We start from the raw sequence: 6,611 nt of genomic DNA, 5'->3' as shown, positions 1-6,611 counted from the left end.
CTCATCGTGCCTGTGCAGCACTCGTGGTGGTCCAATGGCACTTTGACTTGACAGTGCTGTGATACATCCTTTTTACAATCTCTAGATTACAAAACACTGCATTCTGTCAGCAAAGTAATGTGGCAGTAACGTATAGAGACCTCGATTGTACCTATACTTAATAATATTTGAAACTTTAACGATTACATTACTCCGTTACTAAAAAAAGTAATCAAATTACCGTAACGCTTTACTAAGTAATGCGTACTGACCAAAACGGATTTAAACAGACATGTTGTTGGTTTAGAAGCAGTAGGAAGTTTATTTAACTCTTCCTGGCTTATAGCTGTAAAGAGACTGAAGTTTATTCTTTGGAATACGATGAACGAAGCTGAAGTATTAGAGGCTGGTACAATGTGCATTTGCTGTGATTTTGTGTAGTTATCTGATGTTATCTGGTTTTATTGACAGTAGGTTGGAAGAAGTCATAACTAGTAAAACTATGATGGGAATATTTAGATTGGGTGAGATTGTCTGGTTACATTTTGTTGAAATCTAGCCACTGTGCTTAAATAAAAACCTTGGATTGTTTTGATTATTTTTTATGAGTTTGTGGATATGCTGGACCCTAGGCAGCTTTTAGGAGCCTGTCTATAGCTAGACATACTGTTTTTCCCACGCAATAAATTCTAAAACACTTCCCAAGTTAGTTTCTCTTCTCTCTCTCTCTCTCTCCTTTTAAAGTGAGTTAATGATTGTGTACACTGACATACTAGAAAATGTTATAACTTTTCACTTGGTTAACACATTGAAATTTTCCCCCTTTTTTAAAACTTTGTTGGAAAAAAATGACTTCTTATGTAACTCTGAAACCTTGAAACCGAACCCACAATTTCGGGCCCACAACGTTGTTGGACCCCATACTGTGTGGGGTGCTCCTGGTCACTGGGACCCACAAAGTAAGAAATACAAGTACACACACACACACACACACACACACACACACACACACACACACACACACACACATATATATATATATATATATATATATATATATATATATATATATATATATATATATATATATATATATATATAATCATCTGTGCCAAAAATGAGCTTTTGAAGCTAAAAAGTGCAGAAAATCCTTTCCTTAATGTGTTAAGCCCTTTTGTTTTAATAGCTGCCAACAGAAGCACAGCTCACACAGAAGTCTTGTGGCTATACATTTCATACAGTGTGTATTTTATATTATCCCGTTGCACTATTTAGATTTCCAGTATAACTGAATTATAAATTGGAGTGCATTTCAAAATGATTAACTTTTAACTAAAAACTTACTTGAACTTAAGTTCTATGTAACCCCAAAATATTCCTGCAAACCAAGGAAGGATGCTTTCCCTGTAGTCCCAAATCATATATTAATGCCATTTTCCCCTCCTTCCCCAGTTAGGCATGTTTTTTACTTTGTGTTTAATGTATGTACGTTTTAAAGCTCTTGGATTTTGGAAACTTTTTGATGGTTGCGGTTCGGTGTCCTCAAGCGAAATCAGGGCTAAATTAAAACCTTGTCAGCAAAGGAAAGAAATCAGTGCTGGGTTGTTTTTAGTTTAGTTTCTCCAGCTCAGGAGCAGAGGTTACATGCTTTTTTTTTTGAAGTTTAATAGCCTGTAGGCTTGGACTCCGAGATTACAAATACCCACAGCAGAATCAATAGTCCTCTACTAAAGGGGGTGTTAGTAATACTTACAAAATAACATGTAATTTTTTTAAGAAGTAACCTTGTAACAGCTTTTCGGCTGCTAGAGAAATCTGAACACCTTAAATTTATCAGGTTCTTTAAAGTTATTTGCTCTTAAAGGAACAGTTTACCTGAACATTCTGTGGAACACATAAGGAGAATGTTTTGAAGAATGTTCAGGCCAGTCTTATAGTGGCCAGGGGCTGTCAAGCTTCAAATGACAATCCTAATTAAAAGGGACTATGTGATATACAGTAGCCTAAGCCTTACAATCAAATTATGGTACTTTCATAGTGCTATTTGTTATTTTTCAATGGCCATCCATTTCTGCTCATCATTTAGTTTCTTTATTTGGAAAGAGCAGAGGGAACACCATCTCCTTTCTACGGAAGGAAAATCATAAGGGTGTGGAATTGGAATGGTATTAAGAGTGAATAATGATAACAGAATTTTCTGGTGACTCATTCCTTGGAATTTTTTTAGTATATGAAGGAGTTTAGACATGCTGTCAAAGTGAAAACAATCTCAATTGTCTTCTCATCTCTGCTAATGTGACATAGATTCTTTCCCACTTCTTCAGAGTGTGAGTTATATATTGTGATTTCCACCACTGCTGCCTCTGCTGAACCTTGTTTTCCTCTCTGCGCGTCCTCTTTCTGTCAGTTTAATCAACACTTTTAATTACAGACACTTTCGGTCATCTTGTGTTCGTTTGGTTGTCGCCTTTGGGAGATCCTGCCATGGAGGGGAAAAAAAGGAGACCAAAAAAAGGTCCTTGTTTTCCCGCGGGTGTTGAAACAGGCTTGGTAATAGCCAGCCTCTGCCAGTCAGTCAACTCTATTGCCAGCTCACATTTCCGCAGCCCCGCTGGGTTTTTCCAACATTGTCTTGATAAATGGATTTTTGCCTTGACTCGAAAGTGTCCTCTTAAGATGGGTGGGGCGAGGACGCTTGGGCTTACATTCCATCAAGCCTTAGTCACATCTTCAGGGTCACACGAACATATAACCTAGATTTTCACAGGTTTTCATCCAATGATGTATTCTGCATTGCTACTTAAACTGTGGAGTAAGCGATTTTTGGTAGCCATTGTTGACATTTGAAATCACCAAAACAAACCTACCCCAAAAGGGTCTCGCCTCTATTTTGATAGCTCCACACCACACATACGTATGCAACTCAGGCAATGATTAGTTCTGTGAAACGAAACAAAACCAATGTTACACTGTGTCTACACCAGATACAAGTAGCGCGGCGCGACAAAATACTATAGAACTCATAATAATTAGTGATGCTGTTTACATCATAGATATATATCTATGGTCTACACTGGATGCGGTGCGACACAACAAATCCCAGACAGAAAACTGCTGCTGCATTCTATTTATGACCTTCTGCTCCTTGAGTTCCCTCCAGTGCTGGAAAGCTGATATGATATTTACACGGGTCCTACTTCTTGCCTTAAGCCTTCTTTTGTTCCGCAGACGTTTTCCTCTTTTGTTTTTTATTTGCCATCTCTAGCTTTCTGTCGCTCGGCTCGGCTAATGTCCGTCCTGTGCACTGAACGCTCTCTCCTCCACTTCATGAGAAGACACGCCCCTTACTACAGATTGGCTACAAGTTTGTTTTGCTACTTGGCCCGAATCAGTTTTCTAAAGCGTTTTTGAAAAATTACTTACCCCCACCTTTAAGAGGTAAAGTGTACCAAATCTGTTTCAAGATGTTTTTGGCAACTTCTGTCACGTGACCAGTTTGTGCAGGTTTGAAAAAAAAAAAAATAAAAAATCATGTTTCAGACGAATACAGTCGGAGTATAGTAAAAAAAAAAAGTCCTGGCTTATCCAAGCTTTTTAATGGCAATGAATGGGTGTTGAGATTTTGAAGTCCAATAAATTGCATCAGTCCATCATAAAAACTGCTTCACATGGCTCCAGGGGGTTAATAAAGGCCTTCTGAAGCAAGTGATGCATTTGTGTAAGGAAAAATATATATTTTTAATTTAACGAGAGAGTGACGTTCCAGCAGATGACGTAGGACGTAGGTTATGTATCTACCTTATTTCTAAACATGGAAGTAAGCCTATGGGCGAGACTCCTGGTTCATTAGCTGCTATAGGGAAATAACGAGAAGAATAACAAAGTGCTGTAAATGGTAAAACTATTTGCACTACAACCCAGTGTGTTCATAATTAAGATAATACACTAAAATAATATGGTAAGACACAAATTTGCAATATCAAGCAGCAAAACAAGTGGTTTTGTACCGCTAAAAATAGCTGGAAGCAAATGAGACTGGAAGCAAGTCCCATAGAATTTACAAATGGCCACACCTATATTTACAGGAAGAATTAGGTGGATACATATTAGAATTTCATGGACTGCTAAGTCATTAACAGTGGTGATTTATCCAGTACCCATGATCAGTGACATTGAGTTTCTAAGGCCAAGGTACTGCATTGTTACTTAAAAGTGATATACTTTTATTATCTATCTTTCACCTTGCCTTTTAGCAACAGAAGGCTTTTTAACCCCAAGGCACTGGAGAGTACATATAGGATGGTGTGTAAAGCAAACTACGATGCAAAACCATTTTAGAGTACAATGCAGGGTTGAACTAGACAATACATAAAATAACTAAATAATTAAATAAATAAATAAAAAACCTGGCTGCGGTGATCTTTTGTGTTATATTCAACCCAGTTACTCTGCACTGGCTTTTATTGCTTTATTGATTGATTTGGAAATTCCAGAAACTTCTTATGATGATCAGTATTCAGATGATCAGGTTGAAGAAGCAAATGGTGCTTGTTTAACAAAGTGTGCGTTTTTAAAACATTATAATTAAATATTTTTTGTCTAGAATGTATCTGGACATTCATAGAGTTTTCTCTGTGATTTATAACACTGTTTGGGTGGGTCAGGATCTCAAAATATAATGCTAATAAAGGGAAAAATAATACTTGATTAAAAGAATAGATTCATTTTACTATTCAACACAAAAACATGCATTAGAGGGTTAAAAATCCCTTTGTCTTTCAGAAATGTATGCTGTTGAGGTCTACAGCTGCCAAAGGTTTACTTTGCTTTATAGTGTTCACCAAGTTGCCTGTGTAATAATAAATGACTCATTAGAAGGCACAAGGCACGTTTTATAGTTGTCTCTCCTTTTTCCATATTTTTTTTTCTTCCTGCACAAGGACAGCATTTCTCAGCCCTGTCATGTTGCATTTAGATGGCTCTCATGTTGCTGAGAGCTAAGAAAACATTAAGGTAGTCAACTCGTAAATATTTGATTTACCCAGCGCTGAAGATGGATTTAATTTTAATTGTTTAAGGAGTGATGATCTGCATACATTAAAAAATTATAACATTTAAAAATAACCAGTGTTAAGGGTCTGGGATGTGTAATTCATGATGATTCTTAAATGGACAATGGGCGTAATTATTGTGCATGGAAAACAAAACAGCTCTAATTTACCATAATAATCAGACATGCAAAGCTATGAAAAACTAGCTACCAAGTGTAACAAATGATGTGTGATGTTTCAGCAGTTGTTAAAGTCTACGTGTTTACTCAAATCTGTTTTTAGGTTGTAGGTAGCTACTCAGTAGGCCTACTCAGGTTTATTGTCAGTTCTACAGTTTTTTCCATAACAAAGCCATTTTTTTTATGAATTTGTGCTGTATTTGCTTGTGCTAAACTCTCCACTATGATGCTATAAGGTTGTATTTAGGGAGGTTGTTTATTAGTTAATTCATTCATACAGACTAGGGTTGCCAACTTCAGAAAAGGAAAACACAGGGCAATTGCCATGAGGCGAGATCTTGCACGGAGCTCAAGACCAAGGCCGAGTTATGCTTGTTTTGTATTTCTTCCATTTTCGAAAAATTGCACCAACCGTTGTCTCCTTCTCACCAAGCTTCTTGCTGATGGTCTTATAGCCAATTCCGGCCTTGTGCAGATCTGCGATCTTGTCTCTGACATCCTTTGACAGCTCTTTGGTCTTGCCCATGGTGAGAGGTTGGAATGGAAGATACAGATTGTGTGGACAGGTGTCTTATACACCTAACAAGCTGACATTAGGAATAACTTAAAGTGGCAGGACTAATCTGTGTTCCACATGGGCACATAACAAATCTGTGGGAGCCAGAATTCTTGCTGGTTGGTAGGGGATCAAATACTTATTTCACTCACTGAAATGCAAATCAATTTCTAACTTTTATATAATGTGTTTTTTTTTCTGGATTTTTTTGGTTGATATTCTGTCTCTATCCTTTAAAATAAACCTACCCTAAAAATTACAGACTCTTCATTTCTTTGTAAGTGGGCAAACTTACAAAATCAGCAAGGGATTAAATAAATATTTCCCCCACTGTATATACTGTATTTTATATCCTATGAAAACAAAATTTAATTGCATCTACGAGCAGCACACAGTGGTGTTTTGTTTCTGAATGAATCAGAGTTGAATTAATCTGTTGGGTGAATAATTCAATGACTCACGAACACAGTCACTTGCTACCCACTAGGGTAACCATGTAACTTGTTGAAAGACAAACAGGACATGTCAAAAATAAAGTGTGACCACAAATGAAGAATTTCCACAACTTGTGGCCACATTTTAGTCAATTATTCCTTTGTTTTAGGTAAAATGTGGCCACGTTTTACTGAATTCTTCTCTTGTTTGTAATTTTAAACCAGGGGGAATGCATCAAACTATTAAAAAGATTCTTAGTAAGCAGTAATTAGCATGCAAAGACAGTTAGCATTTTCTATCTTGTTTACCCTAACCTGAAAAACCCTTCATTCCATAGAGCCCTTTGAAGTGGCCAAGTTTTGAATTCTTTGGTAATGAACAACTTTCAATATTGGTGGCTATGATTCATTT

General features: G+C 36.9%; 1 protein-coding gene across 3 annotated transcripts in view; it reads left to right on the top strand.

Annotated features, from left to right (window-relative positions):
- fhit (fragile histidine triad diadenosine triphosphatase) overlaps positions 1-6,611 on the top strand; it is a 291,998-nt gene that overhangs the window by 20,271 nt on the left and 265,116 nt on the right. The gene's annotated exons all lie outside the window — the stretch shown is intronic.

The sequence above is a fragment of the Cyprinus carpio genome, chromosome B11 (genome assembly GCF_018340385.1).
Source record: "Cyprinus carpio isolate SPL01 chromosome B11, ASM1834038v1, whole genome shotgun sequence".
In the NCBI taxonomy this organism is placed as follows: Eukaryota; Metazoa; Chordata; class Actinopteri; order Cypriniformes; family Cyprinidae; genus Cyprinus; species Cyprinus carpio.
The sequence above is the reverse complement of the archived record's forward strand: the minus strand, read 5'-3'. Positions and strand labels throughout refer to the sequence as shown.